We start from the raw sequence: 24,701 nt of genomic DNA, 5'->3' as shown, positions 1-24,701 counted from the left end.
AAATAGTTTTGGAAATATTAAATGATTTGACAAATTTTAAATGTTAAAAATTGGACCCCATATTTGCTTATTGGTATCTATTATTTTATTTCCAATTTATTACAGCTTCAAAAGAAACAAAAAAATTAAAAAGGAAAAAAATGGATTAATGTGGAGAGTGCTTAGTAAGTTAGTTTCCTTTGACTCTTTCAGGAATAGTTCCTAACTGCAATCTTTATGAGCACAAAGCAGCAGCAGTGGGCCTGCTCAGCCACCTGAACGTGAACTTTAGGGAGCAGCACACACATAGGGCTGTCAAGGCTGGCTGGCAGGCACAGACCATAAAATACCCCCAGGACTTGAGGACTCTATTTTTATGGCCAGGGACTGACAAACAGGAAGAATCACCCTACCAAACACTGACTGCAACATAAAAAAAGGGGAGACACAAAAACTGGAAGATAATTAAAGCCAAACTAAAAGAGAGACATCCTATTCCAAACATCTCAGTCGAAAATAAAGACCCATACATGTGGCCCTGGTCAGTGTGGCTCAGTTGGTTGAGCATCTTCCTGTGTACCAAAAAGTCCCCAGTTAGATTTCTAGTCAGGGCACATGCCCAGGTTGTAGGCACAATCCCCAGGAGGCAGCTGATCGGATCAATGTTTCTCTCATTGATGTTTCTCTCTCTTCCCCTCTCTCCCTTCCTCTCTCCCTAAAATCAGTTTAAAAAAAAAATTACATTAAAAAAAAAAACCAACAGTGTTCACAGAGAGCCGCCGTGGTTTCCTGCTTCAACAGTGCTTGGACAGAAGCCGGCGCTCCACCTGTCCCAGCCAGCGGCCCAGACCCGGCCTCCCACCAGCTCCTCACAGCGCCTCCGACAGCCCCAAGGCCCCCCGCCACGGCTCCAGCACCACAGCCACCTCACCTTAGCCGCCACCATGAGCACAAGCAGGTCCCTCTCCCAGGTGCTCCAGAACTACCACCAGGACTCAGAGGCCGCCATCAACCGCCAGATCAACCTGGAGCTCTACGCTTCCTACGTCTACCTGTCCATGTCTTACTACTTTGACCGAGATGATGTGACTTTGAAGAACTTTGCCAAATATTTTCTTCACCAATCTCATGAGGAGAGGGAACATGCTGAGAAACTGATGAAGCTGCAGAACCAACGAGGTGGCCGAATCTACCTTCAGGATAACAAGAAACCAGACCGGGACAACTGGGAGAATGGGCCGACTGCAATGGAGTGTGCATTACACTTGGAAAAAAGAGTGAATCAGTCACTACTGGACTTGCACGAGCTGGCCACTGACAAAAATGACCCTCATTTGTGTGACTTCATTGAGACTCACTACCTGAACAAGCAGGTGAAATCCATCAAAGAATTGGGTGACCACGTAACCAACTTGCGCAGGTTGGGGGCCCCTGAAACTGGCATGGCAGAGTATCTCTTTGACAAGCACACCCTGGGAGACAGTGATGAGAGCTGAGCCTTAGGCTGGCTTCCCATAGCCCCGGGGTGACTTCCTGGTCACCAGAGCAGTACCCGCATGTTAGAGTTACCTTTACCTTTTCTAGAACTTGTACCAAATCATCCACTTATGTCTTTCATTTGTACCGTTCCTTCAAATAAAGTAATTTGGTACCCAAGAAAAAACCCTACATGTTAACCAACATTATGTGATGTCTCCGCACCACACGTGAACACTCTCCAAGCCCAACTCAGCACACAATGTCCCAAAGGGATCCGGTCTCAGGCCTCACAGACTCACTGCCCTCCAGGAGCAACCTGGATGTCCTACTCACGTAAGTAGCCAAACAGCATCTATATGTGTCCCTTTCATCCTTGCTCAACAGTCATACACCACCTGGAGGCTGCCCTGCCTTCAAGCCACACTCTTCTTCCATCTGTTGGCTGGGGAAAAGCCATTTTCAAGCCATTCCCTGCATCATCTGGCTACAAGTGGCAGCTTCTTCCTATTATATTTCTCATTAGTACTTCTCATAAACAATTTTTTTTGGTTAAGCCTCACCAGAGGATAGTTTTTCCATTGATTTTTAGAGAGGGAGGGAGGGAGGGAAACATCAATGTGAGACACATTGATTGGTTGCCTCCCAAATGTGCCCCAATAGGGGCCAGGGATCAAACCCACAGCCCAGTATACACCCTTGACCAGGAATTGAACCTGCAACCTCTTGGTGCTCAGGCTGATTCTCTAACCACTGAACAATACCAGCCAGGGCTCATAAACAATTTTTGATGCTTAATGAAAACTTCTCATTCCTGTAACTCTAACTTCAAAGAATCACACCTCAACAGAATGAAACCTTGACTATTCCAGTTTTCCAGGATGAGGTAGTCTGGAAAGCTAATAAACATATCTGAACAGAGCCATCCTACAGTGACACACTTGGGCCCTCACATAAAAATGACCCCAAACCAGGTAAACATCCCACCTTTGATAACTTCATGGACAACGTGTCCCCCTGTTCCCAGTGGGTCCCCCACCTAACACTCAGTCCCTTAAGAATCATGATCCTTAAGTGTTCCGGGTGTCAGATAACCAACCTCAGGAGCTGTAGCCACTAGAAAAACATTAATTACATGGCAGGTTTGGCTCCTATATAAAACAAATGTGACTTGATATAAAAAACATCTCACTCAGAAATTACTTTTAATAAAACTGAGGGCTATTTAAAGCAGCCTGAAAAACTACTTCTCTTGATTAATCAGCACATGATACTTGCCTTTGAATATATTCAGTTTACAGATATGTGAGTGTGTACTTTTTAAATTATCTTTCAAAGCAAAGGCACGAACAGCTAAATTAACACCCCAGCAACAATGACGGGAGAGAGCCTAGTGGTGAAAGGGAGAGGCTGCACAGAATTCGGTAAGAGACACCAAAGCCCGCTAAGGAAGTGGGAAATCCAATGGCCTCCCCCTGCTCACAGGTTTTATATTTTTGGTTAGGGTTTTTTTTTAATTAACTTTTAGAGAGAAAGAGAAACATCAATGTGAGAAACACTAATCAGTTGACTTCTGCATACACTCCTACTGGGGCAACCAGGGCATGTGCCATGATATGCAGTGACAGAAAATCAAACTGGTAACCTTTTGGTGTATGGGGCAACACCCAACCAGAGCCACACCAGCCAGGGCTGCTCGAAGGTTTTTTAAATGGCATTCCTGGTACTGAGTGGGCACAACTCAGACCTTGTAGTGAATGTCTTTTTAAATATTTTTCCAGTTTTATTGAAAAATAATTGGCATACACCACTGTATAAGTTTAAGGTATATAGCACAGTTTGGTTTACATTTATTGTGAAATGATTACCACAATAGGTTCAGCTAACATCTATCTTCTCTAAAGATACAATTCAAAAAGAAAAAAAAAAGAGGGGAAAAAATGTTCTCCTTCTAATAAGAATTCTATAGTCATCATGTTGTACAATACATCCTTATGACTTATTCATCTTATAACAGAAAGAATGTATCTTATGACCATATTCCTCCAATTCCCCCTCCCTCCAAACCTCTGGTTAGTACAAATCCGAGCTCTTTGAGTTTGGTTTTTTTTGTTTGATTTTAGATTCCTCATATAAGTGAGGTCTTATAGTATTTGTCTTACTCTGTCTTATTTTACTTAATGGTGACTTCCTCCCTTTTTATGGCTGATAATATTCCACTGTGTGTGTGTGTATATATATATATATATATATATATACCACAACTCCTCTATCCATTCAACTCTCAATGGACACTTAGGTTGTTTGCATGTCTTGGCTACTGAAAATAATGCTGCTATAAACATAGGGGTGCAGATATATTTTTGAGGGGTTTGTTTCCTTTGGATATTCCCAGAATTGGAATTGCTGGACCATACAAGAATGGGCAAAAGTAGGTTTATAATTGTTCATATGGAAAATGACACACAGGTTACAATTATAGTAATACAAGAATAAACTTTGTTTTGCCTCCTCACAACTACAAACCTACTTTTGCTGAACCCTGTATGGTAGTGCTTTTAAATTTTTTAAGGATCTTCCATACTATTTCTCATAGTAGCTGCACCAATTTACATTCTCACCATCCATGCATTTCTACATCTTCACAAGAATTTATTATCTCTTATATTTTTTATGATGGCCGTTCTAAAAGGTATGAGGTGATAGCTCATTGTGGTTTTAATTTGCATTTCCCTAATTGACTAGTGATGTTGAGCCTCTTTTCATGTTGGCCTTTCATATATCTTCTTTGGAGAAATGTCTATTCAGGTCTTTTGCCCATTTTTAATTGGGTTATTTTGGTTTGGGGCTTTTTTTGCTATTGAGTTGTATGACTTCTTTATATATTTTGGATATTTTGACCCTTATCAGATATACGGTTTGAAAATATTTTTTCCCATTCTGTAGGCTGTCTTTTCACTTTATTGATGGTTTCTTTTGCTGTGCATGAACTTATTAAAGAAAGGTCCATGAACAAGAATAATACAACTGATAACATAAAGTTAACAATAAAATGTTAATTATAAACTCACCAACATCCGGAACGGATTTTACATTCAAGAGAGTAACTTTTATTACTTAATCAAATTGGAACATTTGAGAAACAGGCCCATATGAGGATAAAACCTAAAACCAGCCCAGCTGGTATGGCCCAGCAGTTGAGCATCAACCCATGAACCAAGAGGACACCAGTTCAATTCCCAGTCAGGGCATATGCCCAGGTTGCAGCCTGATCCCTAGTAGGGGCAGTGCAGGAGGCAACCGGTCGATGTTCTATCTCACCAATATTTCTCTCTCTCTCCCTTCTTCCTTCTTCTTTCTCTCAAATCAATAAAAACATATTATAAGAGAAAGAAAAAAAAACTAAAGCCACTGCTTTACCCACACCATGCTCTACCTGCTGAGACATAACCAGCCATACACTGGGGCCTTCAGACAAGGAAACTGGCATGTTCTCCCCTATGATGGGAGCCAGGGAGAACCACTGGCTAAGGGAGGACCTTTTCTCTTGAGACACAGTGAGCCAACACCAGAAGAATCCATTCAAGGAAATCAACATCATCAAACAGTATCAACTATTAATAATGAGTGTCTACTCTCTGAATTATATGGTAGGCTTCCAAGTCAAACTGTGAACTTATTTACTTATTTTCCTAGGACTCAGGAAAAAAATTGTATGATCTGTCTATCAGCTCTAAATCTTGTTAGATGACAAAAGTAATTACAATTTCAGCAGTAAAAACTACAGTTTAGGAAACTTAGCCACCAATAACAAATATTTACATGGGAATGTTTTAAAGTACCCTATGTTGTTGGTAAAAACACAAGTTCTAGCTCCAACTCTCAAATCTTGTAAGTGGAAGTATGGGCTGAAATTAAAACCCACATGCCAGACCATGCACAGAATAAACACGTTAACATTCTTCTGCCTGCTAGAAATCTCTCCCCCTTCCTTTACATGCCAGCAACCAACTTACAGACTCTCCAAGAGGTCTAAAGCTGTCATTTTTAAAACCAAGTAAAGCCTGGCCAGGCGTGGCTCAGTGGTCGAGAATTGACCTAGGACCCAGGAGATCGCAGTTCGATTCCTGGTCAGGACATATGCCTGGGTTGTGGGCTCAATCCCCAGTCAGGGGTGTGAAGGAGGCAGCCAATCAATGACAACTTATCATTGATGTTTCAACTCCCTCTCTCCTCTCCCTTCCTCTCTTTGAAATCAATAAAGATATATTAAAAAAAAACAAAAACAAAAAACAGCTGTCCTAAAAAAAAAGTAAAGCTTGGAACCATAGTTAGTATATATCTGGTACCCTTGTATCTATTATTTAAAATGGCTTAAAATCTCTTACCACTTTAGCCTTCAAATAACTCCATTAAAAGAGTACAGTCTGAGGCACAAAGTGTTTCCCTTCACCTTAAACCCAGCAGCCCAGGACAGACTGACTTCAGCCCCAGCTGCAACACTTGGAAACCAAATAGCCTTGATTGCCCATTGATCTTAAATTTTTTTTAATGTAACCTAATTCACTAAAAGTATAGCCCTCAAAAGCATCCTGGACAAACAAAAAGACAATTAACAAGCCAACCTCAGGTCCTCAGTCTGGCTCAAATAAATTTTTATAAAATTCAAATAGAATTTCAGTGGCTGCCATGGTCCCTGCCTGAGACTTTCCCTTAGTCCTCTGCCCCATCCTGGCTGTGATCAGTTAAGTCACAGGTAACTTACAAATCTACACTGCTCTGTAGCTTCTAAAATGGTCTACTAATCAAGAAAGGACAGTGGTTGGATTAGTCCTGTGACCGTGTAACAATGGTAAAAACTAGTCCTCTCCTTCAGATAAACAGCAGTTGTCAACCAATTAAAGGTAAAATGCTTTAATGTTATGGAGAAGCTGGTAAATAAATACAAAGAAGTTAGTGCACCACACACAGGCCTGGCCCTGAGGCAACTCCCTTCAAGTGTACCTTGCCCAAGGCACCTGCAAAGATCAGGCTGACCAAAACATTTACTTTTTTTTTTTTAATTCTCACCCAAGGACTTTCCCATTGCTTTTCAGAGAGAGTGGAAAGGAGAGAGAAGCACTGATGTGAGAGAGACACATCGACTGGTTGCCCCCTGCAAGCACCTGGACCAGGGCTGGGGATTGGGTCTAACACCACGGTACATGCCCTTGGCTGGAATCAAGATTGGGACTCTTCAGTCTGAGGACTGACTGATTCAGGCTGCCTAGGGCCAAAACATTCACTTTTGCTCTCCATTTGTTTCTGTATTTGCAATTAAACTATATGCAATTCAGGACCCCAAAAGAAACAGTAGAGACAACTGAGACAGCCACCAATTGAAGGTTCTCTAAGCCAGATGCCTGAGTTTTACCACTGCCCGCCCACAGACAGACCAAAGGGCAAAGTTCTTCGGATCACAGCACATGATAAACAGTGCTATGATAGAGCAGGATAAAGGCTACATTCTACTGACTAGGGGCAAATCACACTAGTTAATATGTTTGGCACAGATTTAAAGTATTACATGTTTCTTGCATAGAGTATTATGTATTTCTTGCCAAGTATTACTCCTTTCTCAGGCCATAAGCCCTTTTTAACCTTTAAGATTGACGTTTCACGCAAATATTGATAGGTATCTACTGTTATGTACGTAGAACTATGGGGGATACACAACAAACACAAGTTCAAGATTAAGCCTAACAATGAATTTTGGCAATAACAAGATCCCTGTTCTTCCTTCCACGTAACCTCCACCAGCAGGCTACTTCTCCAGACCCCAAAATCTCTAGCCCTTTCAACAGGAACCCTAAACTACTGTCCTTGGCCTATAGTTTATACTGTCTAAAATAAACTGCTTCAGGGCAAGGACCAGACTCTGTCTTGGACATAAGAGGTGTTCAAACTAAATGTCTGGTGAGCTGAAAAGTGTCACCACTCCCAGGCTCATGGCCTCTGCCTACCAGACTTCCCTAGACAGCATTTCCTCTCCTGACCAAGCTGCCCATTTCTCCCTCCAGAATGCAAGCATCACAAGGCCAGAGGCACTCAGGCTTGTCACAGCACAGAGATGGAGTGTGGCATGTAGCAGGCACAAGAGAGAAAGCCAGCACTGTGACCTAGTCTCCCCTTCCAGCTTCCAGCCCTCTGTTCCCCATCTCCTTTGCCCTGTCCTTTTATAAAACCGCTCATCACTTGTTTGCCCCATTCTATCCACTCTCAATCAACTTACCCTGTCATTTCCAAGCATTTTTATACAAATACTTGTTAGCTAGCAAACACCATTAAGTCTTTACAACTTGCCCATGCAGGCCACTTTAAGAGTTCCCTCCCTGTTTCAAGATTCTCTAGATCCTCTTAGGAACCTGTTAGCCCACACAGCTCTTCTCACGAGAGCTCCTCCTACTCTTGCCTGAGGCATCCCTCCCACACTGACAGACCCACATTCAGGTTCTATTATACGCACTTCACTCAGTCACTTTTCTGGAATGGGCATTTTTACCATTCATCTGAACTCAGTTATTATTCCTACAACAAGTTTTAAAAACCCTTCATCCATTTCTAACTGGTTGTTTTACATCTTCCCATAGAAAATGGTCTTTCTACTTTCTATAATAGTGTTTCTAGTGAGACACATTTTAAACCCAATGTTCATCCAAAAGGAGAATGGTGGGGGTAAAATATTCACCTCCTTTCATAACCAGTGGCCAAACTGAGATGATTCTATCGGTGCCAAACTCCCAGAAGCCACCCCTTTCTTGATATCCCAAATTTAGGCACAGGAGTACTGCAAAGCCTTCCACTCACCAGTTACTCTGACTTTCATCTGGCCTGTCCACTGCCATCAGACTCTGACACACCATGTCCTGCTTCAGGCAATGTAATGCCTCCTCCTCAGCAGGCCAAATACAGGCATCATCATTTCAAGTCCCACACAATTTGACTCCAGTCCATTTTCCTAGCTTTATCTGCTACCATTTTCTTTCATGGGCTCCATGAAACAGGTCTAGCTGACATTCTCAGGTTACATCCCACCTCCCAGCCTTTGTCCAGTGCCTTACCACAGTCTACAATGGCCTCACCCTGCTCTCTGCACACTGACATTGCACCAATTCTTAAATAGCGTTGATTCTTAAATAGCACTTCCTCCATTACATCTCCCAGATTACAAAGCCAAAAACGCTCTCTCCCCTGAACTGCTTCTTTTCATAGTACCCCTAAGTGCATCTCTTTCTCCCCAATCTCAGGGCAGGGCTATGTCTCAATCATTTGCTTCTACAACACAGACTTGCAAACAGTGAGCAACCAATAAACATCACTAAGTCAATGTTAAGTAGGAAAAAAGCTAAGTTTGTCTAGTCTTATAAGCCCCCTCCATAAAACATGTAACTCGCTCCAATTGCAAATAGACACAAAACTTTTCTCCCACTATGCAACAGTTCACATTTGGAACAGTAGTCAGATAAACCAGACATCAGCTCTACAGTGCTTTGCAACTGTGCTAAATGGATGAATAGTTACAAAATCATTAAAAACAAAACCAAAAAAACAGCCCTTGCCAGTTTTGCTCAGTGGTTAGAGTGTCAGCCTGCAGACTGAAGGGTCCCAGGTTCCATTCCAGCCAAGGGCACGTACCTTGGTTTCAGACTTGGTCCCCAGCCCTGGTTGGGGCGCATGCGGGAGGCAACCGATCAATGCGTCTCTCACATTGATGTTTCTCTCTCTCTCTCCTTTCCACTCTCTCTGAAAAGCAATGGAAAAAATATCCTCGGGTGAGGATTAAAAACAACAACAAAGATCATACTCTTCAAAACTGCCAAGTTCATGAAAAATAAGGAAAGATTGAGAGAGAAACTGTTAGACAGGAGGGCAGTAAGAAGATATAACAATTAAATGCAATGTGGGATCCTGGAACAGTAAAATAATATTAGAAGAAAAACAGGTGAAGTCCAAATGAAGTCTGGTGTTTAATTAATAGTAACATACCAACTCTGGCTGGGTGGCTCAGTTGGCTGGAGCATCATCCATATACCAAAAGGTTGCGAGTTTGATTCCCAGTCAGGACACATACCTAGGTTGCGGGTTCGGTCCCCAGTGAGGGGTGAGTACTGGAGGCAATGGATCCATGTTTCTCTCTCTCCCTTCCTCTCTCTCTAAAATCAATAAAAACATATCCTCTGGGTGAAGATTTAAAAAAAAGTTACATACCAATGTTAATTTCTTAGTGTGGACAACCTTACTATTGTTATATAAGAGGTTAACACTGGAAACCTGGATAAAGAATACAATGGAACTCCATGCACTACTTTGGCAACTTTTCTGTGTGTCTAAAATTATTCCAAAATACCACAATATCACTTATATGTGGAATATAATAAACAAAATAAACTGATGAACAAAATGGATCCAGATACATAGAAGCATGGAACAGACTGAGGGATCTCAGAGGGAAGGTGGGGAGTAGGTAGGAAGAGATTAATCAAACCCATGGACACAGACATTGGTATGGGAAAGCCTGGGGTGGGATGGATGTGGGGTGGAGGGGATCAATGGGGATAAAAAGGGGACATCTGTAATATTTTCAACAATAAAGATAAAAAAATTTAAAAATAAAAATTATTCCAAAATAAAACTTTACTTAAACAAAACTGTGTCCAGGACATGTATTTTCCACCACACTCACTGATCCCCCATCAATGCCAGACAACACTGGCACTGAGGCTTTCCAAGAATCAAAACCACTCTGGTGAACCAAAGCAAAGCATCAGAGCCAGCTGCACAATGATCAGATCCAACCTCATCTGCTATGACAGCATCCATGGAATCATAGTGTGGTTGGCAGAATAATGCTCCCAGAGAGGGCCACATCCTAATCACTGGAACCTGTGGATATTTTAGATTACACAGCAAAGGAGAATTAAGGTTGCAGGTGGAATTAAGGTTGCTAAACAACAGATAGAGTATCCTGGATAAATTATCCAGGTGAGCCCCATATAATCACATCTCCTCCCCAACTCTCTTCTTAAAGGTCCTTAAAAATGGAAGAGGGAGGAAGAAGAGAGTTGCGGAGGAGATGTGACTTTGGAAGATCAGAGAGATGCAACATTGCTGGCTTGAAGAGTGGAGGAAAGGGCCAAGGAATGTGAACAGCCTCTAAAAAAAAAGGAAGAGGCCTGCCCTACCCAGTTTGGCTTAGTGGTTAAAGTGTCAGCCCATGGACTGAAGGGACCAGGGTTTGATTCTGGCCAAGGGCATGTACCTCTGTTGCAGGCTCGATCCCTGGCCCTGGTTGGGTACGTGCGGAGACAACCAATCAATGTGACACTCTCTCTGAAAAGTAATGGAAAAAATATCCTCGAGTGAAGATAAAGAAAAAAAAAAAAAAAGGAAGAGGCCAGGAAATGGAGTCTACCCTAGAGCCTTCAGAAGGAACCAGCCCTACTGACACCTTGACTTTAGCCCAGTGAAATCCATGTCAGGCTTATCTACAGAACTGTAAAATCATATACTTGTATTATTTTAAGGCACTAATTTGTGGCAATTTGTTACAGCAGCAACAGAAAACACTAGAACATTTTTTTTTAATTCTGAGAGAATGTATTCCTTCCACCCTCACAACCTCCTATGTCACCTCCTCTAACACACCCTCCCATCTACATGTGTCCCCAACTCCTTGAAAGAACATATTTGGGGGCCTAGAAGAAAGCTATCAAGGAAAAGGAAAAAGAAAAGGAAAAGGAGAGACTACAGTTAAATTCTAGGATAGAGGTTTTTCTCCCCAACTTCCTAAAACTTCACTGTGCCATTGGTCTTTACTCAAATATCCTTCTTTAAAAATTAAAGTTATTGCTTCAACATAGTCTTTAGTCAGTCATCTGTTAAGAACCCAAGTTTAGCAGATTCAGATCTAATCTCTTCACCAAAGAAAAACAGTTTGCATGTAAATCTCATTAAGGTTACATCTGCTGAAAATTACTTAAGCTATAGTAAAAGGACATATCACTTTCCTCCTGAGTTTCACAATAAAAGATAAAGGACACAATTCAAAGATTACTCTTCTCATATGTTGGGGGGGGGGAATCCCATAAGAAAATATTTTGAGAGTTTTAGCATAATTAATATATTAAGCACTAAACTTCAAATTTCAGATACACTATTCTCAAAGTACTGAAAAACCCATATGAGTAATCTAAATATATGTGGAGCAAATCATACACCTCTAGCAAAGAAAAAACTCACAAAGTCTAAAAATTCCTTAAAATCAATCACCCAAGGGGTTGTGGAATACTAACCTAAGCTACAAGTTCTTCCAAGTTTCAGACCCCCAAAGGCTGGGTTTTCTTTGTAATCATCCAAAAAGGCAAGTTTTTTTTTAAGTGTTCTGCACATCCTATAATTAGTAAGGCATTTTAGTAATTTTTTTTTTAAGTTAATTCCTTCAAGAGTAATGCTTTGGGGTTTTTTGGTTTTGTGTGTGTGTGTGTGTGTGTGTGTGTTTTACTTCCTGTTTTACAGGATGTAAAACCACATTTAGAAATGTGGTACATACTAGCAAGGCCTATTTTAAGAGTAATAAGGTTCCTCACTGCTTCTCTAACCCTCTCTATTTTAGATAAGTTTACACAGTTTAATATAATGATCGCAAGTTTACGTTGTCACCCAGAATTAAATGAAAGTCTTTTGTTTATTTTGCTGTATATGAATGCAGTGGAAAAAAACTAATCATAACTTTAGACAAAACCTTATGAACCAAACACTCTATGCAATATTCTCATTATTTAGAAATATTCATTATTCCAGGACATTGGCATTTCAGTCTGGGAGGAAGGGGTACTTATTACTAATAAGCTGAGAAAAGAAGTCTACTTGCTACATTTTAGATGAAAAAATAACCTGAAAGTTATTAAAACATTTACAAGTTAAATTGCATTCTTAAAGGTCACATTTCTTTTAGGGTTAAACAACTCTTTAGGGGAGAGGGGGATTTTAGGAATCTTATTTAACCTTGACAAAAAATTTTGATCTAAGTGATCAAAACTGTTTTACATTGAGAAAAGGCCAACATTTTTATATAGTGAACAGGTGCACATCGGTTTCTTTACAAGTGAAAAAAGAGTGCTTACAGATTTTCAGGATAATAAATAATTCACTGCAAAGACACCAACGGCAGAACTGGAAACTTGGGTCAGCCAGGCAGTAGGGGACACTAACAGCCACCTCAGCCTTGGGGCGGGGGGCGGAGGGGGTGTAGTGGAGACGACAACAATCCAGGGCACATGGCATCAAAGAAACCTTGGCCCAGCAACAGGATTTTCAGTCCTTTCACAGTGAAAACTCACTTAACGCTGTATTCACAAAACCAGAAAGTTCTAGAATGGTCTTTTAGTTTTTTCAGCCGCAACCAATTCCTTTTGTCCCTTATTACCTAAGAAGTTAAAAATCACACATATCAAACTCACTGTACCCTAACCAAGAACTCAAGTCTCTATCACCTAAATTATACCCATAATTAATCTTTCAAAAGCCATTTTGTCACTTACATAACAGGTTTTCATTTTTTTTAATTTATAAAACAAACATAAATGGGGAAAAATAACAAAACTCCATTTTGGTGTATTTCCCTCCAAAGAGACTTTTTTTTTTCTTTATTAAAATGATAAAACTGGAAGAGGGTAATATATGTTAAGGGGCCACCTCTATTCTGGGTAATTTATATTTAAACTGAGGCTTTGGCCCCAACACCCAGGAACTTTTTTATACAGTGGGTTAGTAAGTAAAAAAATAAATAATAAAATGCTAAAACTTTTGCTCTGGCCAGGTGGTTCAATTGGTTGGATAGTCGTCTCATACATCAAAATGGTTGTGGGTTCAATTCCCAGTCAAGGTACATTTCTGGGTTGTGGATTCAAGCCCCAGTAAAGGTGTATGGGAGGCAACTGATTGATGTTTCTCTCTCTCACTCTGCCCTTTCTTCTCTCTCTAAAAAATTAATAAAAAAAGAAAAAATATATCCTATTTAAAATGCTAAAACTTGCAAAGGACTATACTAGGGTGCTAAACCATCATTTCTGTTACATGTGGCCAGGTGCTCAAAATTCTAGATGAAATACCTAAGGACCACAAGCAGGAGCAGCAACAAACTACACTCAGTGAGCCTTGGACTATGGCCCCAAAAGCAGCAGTCCTACTAAAACTGCTTTTACAGAAAGCATCTTTTTCCTTCCCACACAGACAAACTCCTCTTTATTATTTTCCTTTATCTATTGTTCTGTGCCAATTTTAAAAGCCATGTCCCACACCTTTATCTAAACTGTAAAGACATGCCTATAGTGAAAACAAGTGGAAAAATGGCTGATATGCACATAGCAAACTTCTTAGTCAATCAAATAAATGAAAGTTCATAATCCTAAATTTCACCTTTCAAAATTATTCAAATACTTCCGTATGTAGCCTTTAAACAATTCAATAAATACTTCTTGAGACAATTAGTGTCATGCCTTAGTTTGGTTCGTGCGTGACCAGAGACTATCCCTATCATTATTAAGCTTACAGTCCTTCTATTATGGGGACAAACATAAACCAGTCATTACGTATTTGACCACTTGTGTTAAGTTCTATGTGGCTATAACGAGATGGGGTGGCCACTTTCCTTGGGAGAGATGATTAAGAAGGCTCTCTAAGAGGAAGCAATATTTAAGGTTAAGTAGGAATTATCGTGGAGATTTTTGGGGGAGTGAGGGGAGGATTTGCAAGAAAGGGGATGGACACTCAACAGGACCTTGGTCCATACAGAGAATCAGCAGGTGTTAATGGCCGTGCAAGAATAAGGCACATGGCTCAATCTAAGAAATGAAAAGCCAATGTAGCCAGAGCACCAGTTCAGAGACACTGTGACTGGGGGAAGGGGCCACGCCACCAGGTTCTGATTGGGACATTTATCATAACAATAACATCTGGCCCAGCCGGCGTGGTTCAGCAGTTAAGCATTGACCTATGTTCCAGGAGATTGAGGTTCAACTCCTGGTCAGGACACATGCCCGGACTGCAGGCTGGATCCCCACCAGACCAGGGAGTGTGCAGGAGGCAGCCAATCAATGACTTTCTCTCATCATTGATGTTTCTATCTCCCTCTCCTCCCTTCTCTCTCTGAAATCAATAAAAATATATTTTAAAGAATAAAACTATTTAAAAAAATAAAAAATAACATTTGAAGCCCTGGCCTGGTAGCTCAGCTGGTTAGAGTGTCCTCCCCACACGCCAAGGTTTTGGGCTTGATCCCCGGTCAGGGCACATATGAAAGTCAACCAATGAATATATAAATAAATGGAAAAACAAACTGATATTTCTCTCTCTCTCATTCTTCTCTCCCTCTCTCTCTCTCTAAATCAATCAATCAATCAAAATGCTATTTGCTCCAAAGGTGAATTTAAAGAAAAATTTAAATACTGAGGGGGAAGAATGGAAGATTAGTACAAAAGAGTAACAAAAACAGACACTTAAGTATACAGCTGGGTCTGGGTCTGGCTTAAAATATACCATGAATAAGATCCATGAAGCAACAACAACGACGAGGACGAAGAGCCACTTAAAAATAGAAACATCTTTACAGAATTAACAAAGTAGTTGTTAAAGTGGATCATTTCCTAAACCTAAAAAGGCTTTATATGTTGATTATCTCTAATTGCCAGAGTTCTAAGAACTGAGGATTGACACCCTCTTCCATATAGCTTTAAGATAAAACTGAAAAAGTTGAATTGCACAATAATTCCATTTGAAATTCAAATTAAGCCCTGGCCTGTATCTCAGTAGTTAGAGCGTCAGCCCTTAGATAAAGAGGTCTCGGGTTCGATTCCTGGTCAAGGGCTGGTACCTCGGATACAGGCTTGATCCAGGCTCCAGTAGGGGCATGTATAGGAGGCAACCAATCGATGTATCTCTCTCACACTGATGTCTGTCTCTCTCTCTCCCCTCCTCCCTCCCTTCCACTCTTCCTAAAGATCAATGGAAAAAATATCCTCAGATGGGGATTAAAAAAAAAAAAAAATTAAAATTAAGAGAACACATACTAAAAACATTTGAAGACAATAACGTTTAGTTGAGTTCATTCAATTTTTGTATAAAGTTTATCAACCAGCCAAACTCAATCCCCACAGAGCACTGACTAAACAGCAATAATAAACTGACAGCATGTGGTCAGACAGCAATGCATCATCATTTTCACATACTAACTAGCAAACACCTTGCTACTGAAGGAAGCTCATCCATTACACTTACCATGTGAGGGATAAAGGGACTTACACAGGGTAATGGACAGATCAAAACACTTATTTTGGCAACAAATGCAGATTATGCTCTGAACCAGCATTTACTGACACTCTCTAATTATGTTATTTAATTGATTATGGGCTCATTGCCCATATGCAAAAAAACTCTCCTTATATGTGATGAAACATAAACTTACTATGTCAAGTATACTTAAAATCCAAGGTACACAAAGCTTCTTGAAAAATATTCTCAATATTCCTTAAGTCTGTTTGTAGAAAGTTCTACTTGTCACTGTATCAACACTGTAATTAACCTAACATGACAGCCACTAGTCATAAGCAGCCCATCTGGTTTAGAGAGATGAAAGGCACACTGCTCGTGCAGTGTGATTAACATGGCTGGTCCACAGAGGGTCTAGAGAAAAACATCTGACAGTGGAAATTCAAGTAAGAAAGCTGACACAAACTTATAACTGCAAATGAGGAATCTAAATTATGTGACACCTTTAAAAACAAACTTCTGGTAAATTATATAATGTAGATTTTACCACAATAAAAAATTCAGGAGAAAATAACTTCTGAAAGTTTCCAATTTGGATCAAATCTAGCAATACCTTTGGGTAGCTTCTTAACTAACTCAAGAGGCATGCACAAAGAACACAGAAAAATGTCATAGCAACTTGGTCTTTGTTTCCTCCCATCTCATTCCATTCAAGAGGCCCAGCCTATCAAATGAGATCCTGCTCTTAAGCGTGAAACTTTACAGAAAGAGAACAACAGCTGAATGGAGGGTGGGGGAGGAAACACCAAAGATAGGGATCCAATTCCAGGGTCACAATCGAAGTTGAGCAAGATGTTTTCCTTTAAAAAAAAACAAAAAAAACTACAGTTTCAAAGTAATATCAGAGTATTTGTGCAATCATTCTCAAGACACAAACAGAACTCTAGCTCTTCCAGGACAGCCAACATTTATTAAGAGAAATCAAGACACCAAAGACATCAACTAAATAGTCTCAGAGTCTCTGATTTAGAACTATCCAAGTTATGCCATTGACTGGGTTTGCACAAACCCAAAATAGTAACTGTTTCAATGGCATTTTTCCACAAGCAATATTATCTTTCGTTTTGCTGAATTTATCTTATCATCCCACCAAAAGGACCAAGATATTCTAAGTTTTGCAATTCAACAACTATGCACACTTTTACTCTTCAGTTGAAAAGGTATGTTAAGGATACTGTTTAAATCACTTCAGGAAACTCACAACATAGGAAAGCCCGAGGTTTGATTTCTCTACAGAGAAATTTGCAAAACCACCTTGTTCTTGCAAATGGATAGGAAACATCTCATAACCTATACCTAAGTATGTTGCACATTAAATGGTAGAAAAAAAGATGGTTTTCAAAGCACAGGGCCCTCTTAGACCAGCTTAATCTTCTAAAACTCCTTGGAAGATGGGATATAAGACTGGCTTTCCAAAAACACAACAGAAGGAGAAAGCCTTAATGGGGCACCAGCAACAGAGCAGACCTCAAAAAATTAAGAGCCCCCCCCCCCAACATGGCGGGGATACAGGACTTAAAAGCACAATCCTTCTTTGAGAGGGTACTGAATCCATGAGGCAGGGCCAACACACACACACACACACACACACACACACACGCACACGCACGCGCCCGCACACACAAGCAAGCAAGCAAGCAAGCGCACACACGCGCGCGCGCGCACACACACACACACACACACACACACACACACACACACCCCTACCGCCCTGCCAGGGAATGATGAAATGAGGAACGGAAATTAACATTTCAAGCAACGTCTCACATTGTTCCTTGAGGCCAAGGGCTGCTGTTGCAGCCGCCACCGCTTCCCTCCCACCCGCTCCCCAGTCCCGCCTACCCTCCCCCCCCCGAAACAACACCCCCTGCGCCGCTGCCCCGAATTCCTGCCCCTCTGCGAGCCCACGCGCGCCTCCTGCAACCTCCGCGCCCCCACTTTCCCTCCAGGGCCCCGGCTCACCCGCCCCCTCCGGCTCTCAGCCCGAAACCCGCCAGCTCCCATTTCAAAACAGCGATAATAATAGGGACACTGGGAATAACAACTACCACAGCTACCGTGAGGGCGCCCCTCCCGCGCGGGTCAGAGGTCGGTGCCCCGGCTTCCCAGGTGCCCTGGGCCCCCGGAGCCCACCCTAGCCCCTCACAGCTGCTGGGACCTCCCAGACTCACCCAGCGGCCCCCATCAACCCCTCAAACCTACCCTGGGCGCCCAGCCCCACCCCTTAGCCCCTCACGGCTGCCCGGGGTCCCCCAAGCCCCCAGCGCCCCCCAACACCCCCTCCAGTGCCGTCCGTGAGCTCCTCACGGCTTCTCTGGGCCCCTCAGGCCCACCGTCGGCCCCTCATGGCTACCTTGAGCCCCACAGGTCCCTCAGGACGGCCCTGGAACCCACTTCCCAGTACCTCACGGCTTCCCCAGACCCCCAGGCCCACCCTCAGCCCCTCCCGCCTACCGCAGGCCCCCTCCCTGGAGCCCACCCTCAGCCCGTCAAGGCTGCCTCCGGGCCCCCCACCAGGCCCGCCCCGGAACTCCCTCAGCCCCTCAAGCTGCCCCAGCCTCCAGGCCCACGGCCGGCCCCTCACAGCTGCCCCAAGCCCTCCCAGAGCCCTCCGTAGGCCCCTCGCGGCTGCCCAGGCCCCTAGGCCACCCCGGAGCACCCCCGTAGACCACTCACCGCTGCCCAGACCCCGCAACCCCCGATGTCGGCCTGGAATCCACCCTCAGCCCCTCACGACAGCCCCGAGCCGCCCCAGGCCCACACTCTGCCCCTCACGGCTCCCCCAAGCTCTCCCAGAGTCCCCCCACCTCGGCCCCTCGCCGCAGCCGCAGGCCCACCCGGACCCCCCCAGCTGCTGCGAGCACCCGAGGCCCATCTGGAGCCCACCCTCAGCCCCTCAGGGCTGCCCCAAGCCCCCAGGCCCACCCGGAGCCCCTCACGGCTGCTCTGGGCCCCCCCAGACCCACCCGGAGCCCACCCTCGGCCCATAAGGGCTGCCCCAAACCCCCAGGCCCGCCTGGAGCTCTCCCATCAGCCCCTCACTGCTGCCCAGGCCCCCCAGGCCCACACGGAGCCCCCCGTCGGCCCTCACGGTTGCCCTGGCCCCTAGGCCCGCCTGGAGCACGTCGCACTGCTCTGCCTGGCCGGGAAGGCCTGCAGGCCGCGAGACCGTCCCACAACCCGGCGCCCACCAAACCCCCGCGCCGGCGGCGGTTCTCACCCGGCTCCGGGCGGCGCGGCTCCGCGGGCTCAGCGGCGGCGCGCAGGCGAGGCCATGCAGCCCCGGCCCGGCTCCCGGCCCGCGGCCCGCGCGGGAAGGCGGCGGAGGCTGCGCGGGCTCCGAGGCCGGCGAGGCGGCCCCTCGGGCGCGACCGGGCTCGGCGGGGCCGCAGCGACTCGAGTAATCACTGAGGGGGCGTTGGGCCGCGCGCTCCGCGGCGGCGCCTCCCCGCCTGTGGCCCTCGCTCCATCGCGATCCGGCTCGGGCGGCCTTTGGCTCCGAGACCCGCGGCGGCTGCGGCGGGAGCCGGCCTCATGAAACGACGCCGCCCATTGGTCCGCCGTATCCGCCACCGCCATTGGCCAGCTGCTCTAAGCACAGGACTGTAAACGTCACGACGTCGGAGACGAAGTGCACGCGGAGTGAAGGGGCAACGGCGTGATTGACAGCTTTTGTGACAGGCCTAGGGCGGGATCATAAGGACGTCCCGGGACGGATTGGTCAAGGTCGTGCGTCCAGGCGCACGGGACGTTAGGGTAGCGAGCAGTTTGATTGGCTTCTTGAGTCGCAAAGGGCAAGGGTGGGTTCTTTTCGTTCTCGGACGTGACAATTGGCCTTTCCAAGTGCCGGAAGCGACTTAGGGAACTGTGGAGAACCAGGGCCTGGTGTTTAAGGAGCTGGAAGACGGAATGTGAGCCTGGTGTGTTGTAGCAAGCACTCGACGCGGACCTGAGGCCGTCGGCTCTACTCTGAGCCGTGCCCCCACGGGGCCGCGGAGCTGGGCATCGTTGACCGACCCCTGTGAGCTCACAAAGCGGGGAGCAGTCGATGGGGTTGTGCGGTGGTATCTTATTTGCCGCTTTAAATGCTCGAGCTGCTTATACTGGAGCCTCAGCCCCATAACCAGGGGAGCAGACGTGGTGGGACATGCAGGACACTCGGCTGGATGCTGCTGAACTGCCGCAGCCCTGGACATTTTAATTCACCTCTCAAATCTTATCTCACGGGGCCGTCGGGAAGATTCAACAAGAACCACGTGAAACCCTTAGAACAGAGCTTGTTACCTAGGAAACTGTGGAAGTAGTGGTTGTGCTATAACCAGATTCTGCTCTTCCCACTCACAACCAGTAACTTCCCTGGATGAGAGAGGACACCTCACAATAACAGCCAACCCATGCATGGGCTGTCGAGTACCCGTGAAAAGATGAGCCAAGCGTACCCATATTTGTCTCGTAGTAAGAATTACCTGGTAAAATTGATAAAATTTAGACTCCGTTCTCACCAATTGTATCAATCTAAATGGGAGGGAACTAGAAATTCTGTTTTTTTGTTTTGGGGGTGGTTTTGTTTTGTGTTTGTTTGTTTGTTTGTTTGTTTGTTTGTTTGTTTTGCCCCTGACAATATTGACCTTTGGGGAAATGTGAAAAACGCTGACTTTAGCCAATCAAATACTCTCTCCAGGAAATTTAAGTAGGAAATAGGAATAAGGCAGTTTGCCTTAGAAACAATCTGAAAATATGCTAAGGTAAAAGCAAAGTGAAGTTCCACAGAAGCAGAACCTCTTAACTAAAAAGTATACAGCAGCAAAAAGAAATGCAAAGTATAGGGAAAGAATTAAGCCATATAACGCATTAATTCAAAAATGTTTATTGAGTGTCTGCTATGCACAGACACTATATCAAGCACTGGGAATTAAGTAGGAGCAGAGCAGGTCTAGCCTCTACCAGCATGTGATGGGTTATCAGACAGGAAAAACATGTTTATCAAATAGCCATAGAAGTACCTAGTTATAAGCTGTGATAAGTGCTTTGAGAAGTATAGGGAGTTATGAAAGAACCCTGAGTGAAAATCAGGTCTAGGCTGGGAAGTGGTTTGTAGAAGGTTTCCCTAAGGCACTTAGACTTGAGCTGCTGTCAGAAGGTTGAGGAAGAGCTAACTGATGAAGATATAATGGGGAGAAATTGTAGGTGTAATGTACAATATGACTAACCATATATGACTATCAAGCATTGGAAATGTGGCAAGCGCATATTGACATATGCTATGAATATAAAATACACACTAGATTTGGCAGACTTATTTCCAAGAAGAAAAAAATGTGAAATAGGTCACAAATAAATTTTTTTATTTATTACAGGTGGAAATGACAGCATATTGAACAATTGCATTAAATATAGTAGTGAAATTCATTTTACCTGCTTTTTTCTTTAATCATCGCTACTGGGAAATTTTAAATGACATCCTGCTGCATTTGGCTTCTGTTGGACTGCCTTGGGCAAAGGGGCAGCCTAACTGATGTCTTTAAGATGAAAAGAGGCATGGTGGCTCAAGGAGCAGCACTGATTCTTTCATTCAACACGTATTTAAGGCTTCTAAGTGCCAACATTTGGCCAGCACCATTCTAAGTCCTGTATTAAATATGGGATAATTGGGGAGGGGTGCTAATTTAAGATAACCTTTAAGCAGACTCAGGAGTGAGGAAGCAAGGCATGTGGATTTGAGGAAGAGCACCCAGGTGGGGGCAGGAAGAAGCCCCACAAGCACAGAGCAAAGCTGGAGCAGATGAGTTTAAGAAGGTGGCTGAGCCCAGCCAGGCATGGCTCAGCAGTTGAGCATCAGTGTAGGATCCAGGAGGTCGAGGTTTGATTCCCAGTCAGGGTACATGCCCGTTATGGGCTTAATCCCCAGTTGGGGGCTTGCAGGAGGCAGCCAATCATAACAACTCTCTCATTATTGATGTTTCAACTCTCTCTCTCCCTCTCCCTCTCCCTCTCTGAAATTAATAAAGATATAATTTTTTTAAAAAGTGGCTGAGTGAGGGTCCAGACTCAGAGGGGATTTCACCCTGAGTGGAAAGGTAAGCCACTGGAGGATAGCAAGGAGATGGAAACATGATCTGGCCTGTTTAAGGGATCATTCTGTAGATGACAAGAACATAGAGGAAGTGACATGAGATAGCAATGACATCTGGACTCATGAGAATCTGATCTGGGTGTGTTTTGAAGATAGCGTCAACAAGATTTTGTGTGCTGTAAGAGAAAGAAAAATCCAGGATGTAGGTGACAGCTGGAAGGACCCTGGGGAGGTACATGTTTGCGTTGAAAAATTGGGAGTTTAGTTTTATACAGTTAAGTCCAAGATGCTTGGTTCTCTTTAATGTAATAGGTGAATATAGGGGCAGCAACAGAGAGACAGTGGAGGTGGCCAGGGCCAGACAAGGCCTTGCGGGCACATGAATGATTCTCAGCCTGGGAGCATCACCTGCCAGTAAATGGCTTTAATTGGGAGGTACAGGAGCAGAATCCTGTTTTAAAACTCTGCTCTTGAAACTGTGAAGGGCAAGACCATGATGAGAGTCCAGGTGGGAAGCTGTCCCAATAGTTCCAGAGAAAAGAGAAACAGGAAGAGCAATGAGGAAGTAGTAAAGGGGAAGATGCTGGAGTGGGGTCAGGTGGCAAACAGCATCTGCTGGGCCCAGGAGGGAACTGAAGAGAGCTACCAGAGAGCCAACTTTGCCACATCTTTCAGTTTTCCCATTGCAACTGGAAATTAAATTTTGATGGGACATTTCAATAAAAGAAATTAATTTGTCAAACATTGTGTGGACCAGGGCCCTGGCTGGGTTGTTCAGTTGGTTAGAGCATCTTCCCTACATGCCAAGGTTGTGGGTTCAATCCCCGGTCAGGGCACATACAAGAGCCAACCGATGAATGCATAAATAAGTGGAGCAACAAATCAATACTCTCTCCCTTCCCCCTCTCTCTAAAATAAATAAATATAAATAATATAAAGTTTTAAACTGCATAGACCAAACAAAACACATCAGACCTACAAATTCCTAATCTTGATCCCTAAAGAGTAGTTCTCCTATGCTTGCCTGGGAAGCCTGTTTTCCTTAATGCAGTTACCTGGTCCCATTCAGAGGTTCAGTAGCTCTGGAGTGAGATTTGCAGTGTGCATCCAAGGGCCATCTTCCAACTTCAGAGTATCCCCCAGGCTAGTCAGGAAGGCCTGGCCTTGACAGTCCCTGTGTTTGGACAGCTCCAATACTGGTCAGTGACTGTGTTCATTACAGCTCACCCCACCCCACCCAAAGATCTTGGATTCATCCTGCAAACATTTATTCAGGGCCTACTATTTGTTAGGCACTGATTTAGGAGCTAAAGATTTAGCTGTGAACAAAACTAAGTTCCTGCCAAGGCACTTACATTCTCTTACCTTCTGTGTTCCCTGGAACCAAAAGAAGCTAATTGTTGATTAAATGTAAGCCACAGGTGGCTCCAGAAAAGTCCAGTGCCCAGATGGTGCTAATGTACTCCCAGAAAATAAATGTGTTCTACTTCATTCTGGCCCTAAGCAAAGGCACTCCAAGCATCTCTCCACATACCCACTCCCCCCCCCCCCCATACTACCCCTCTACTGTGGAGGAGAATTGTGGAGTTGTGGAGCTTGCTGAGATCTCCTTGGGGGGGGGGGGCTCTTCTCTCCCTTGCCGAACAGCCAGACATCACTGTTGAAAAGGAGGCCGCCCAGCCACTTTGCTTGCTTTCTACTTCCTCCTCTAAACAAGTGGCTTAAGTGGCCAGAGCAGGTTCACACTCTAGCCACCTCCCCCTGTATTTTTCCTCCTGACTGTGTGATGAGAACTGACATCTGGGCTTGGGCCTAGCCCCAGCTCACCAGTATTCTTAGCACTAGAATTTGGAACTCAAGCTCATTTCACAATAAATTATGACATGCTTCACTTTCCAGTTACCATAACTCTGTGTGGTGCATTGCCCTCCCAAACTTTAAGGGAAGGAGAAACTGTGGCATGAAGCAAGATTCAGATATTCCTAAGGCCCCTGACCTTAGGGCCACCAAAACCACCCCCCAATATTTAAAATTCTGTACCCAGTACTTTTCCTATAGTCCTACCAGTTTTTATGCCATTTTAAAGTCTAAATATATGATGTATCATTTTCTTTAATTAAATAATCACAAATCCAGTTAGAAAGATTGAGAGTAAAAATAAGTCTTCCTAAGATATTTTCCTAGTAAGGCTGTTATCATATTGCATAATGTGTTTTATGTAATGAATTTCAGCCTGCAGTAAGCAGTGGCCTTACTTAGCTGAGAGATGAATCATGTACTCATTCAACAAATGTTTGGGTGCCTACTGTGTGCTGGACACTGTTACAGCAGAGAAAAACACAGAAATCTTTTAAACATGCTCACAGTCCAGACAGGACTTGAAACAGCTCCTTGTGATTGTGTAATTAGTGTATAACATGCCAGAAGCTTTGGTGAGTAGCCATGTTGGGTAAGTGACATGACATCCACCCACCTGTAGCCCCTCCTCTTGGGTTTGCAAAGGAACCACAGATTTACCACAGAGTCTCCGCCCTTCTCCGTCCCTGGAAACTAGCCTTGGGAATACAGCTGAGTCTGCCGGTAACAGTCATTGGACAGCAGCCCTTTGGCTGATGCCAGTTATGTGAGTAACTACAATGCTTTTTTTCCAGGATGGTCAATCCAGAACCTTTTGCTAATGATGAATTCAGTAAAGATTTAAAAACATAATCTCTGAATTGTCCCTGGGTACTTTAAGATGTCTTAGCTACAGATGAGCTCACAAGGGATATCTTCAATACGATAATGACGAGTTCCCTTTTAAAATGTA

The 24,701-nt window shown here is 44.0% G+C and overlaps 1 protein-coding gene and 1 pseudogene across 2 annotated transcripts in view; one reads left to right on the top strand and one right to left on the bottom strand.

Moving 5' to 3' along the window:
- The window catches only part of ANKRD11 (ankyrin repeat domain 11), a 203,551-nt gene extending 184,441 nt beyond the window's left edge, over window positions 1-19,110 (bottom strand). For both annotated transcript variants that reach the window (XM_087827485.1, XM_087827486.1), the window contains exon 1: window positions 19,040-19,110. The gene's annotated coding sequence lies outside the window, so the exon portion shown is untranslated. The remainder of the gene's footprint in view (window positions 1-19,039) is intronic.
- On the top strand, window positions 924-1,538 carry LOC107543471 (ferritin heavy chain pseudogene; annotated as a pseudogene).
- Window positions 19,111-24,701: the final 5,591 nt, after the last annotated feature.

The sequence above is a fragment of the Miniopterus natalensis genome, chromosome 18 (assembly GCF_054644295.1).
Source record: "Miniopterus natalensis isolate mMinNat1 chromosome 18, mMinNat1.hap1, whole genome shotgun sequence".
In the NCBI taxonomy this organism is placed as follows: domain Eukaryota; kingdom Metazoa; phylum Chordata; class Mammalia; order Chiroptera; family Miniopteridae; genus Miniopterus; species Miniopterus natalensis.
The sequence above is the reverse complement of the archived record's forward strand: the minus strand, read 5'-3'. Positions and strand labels throughout refer to the sequence as shown.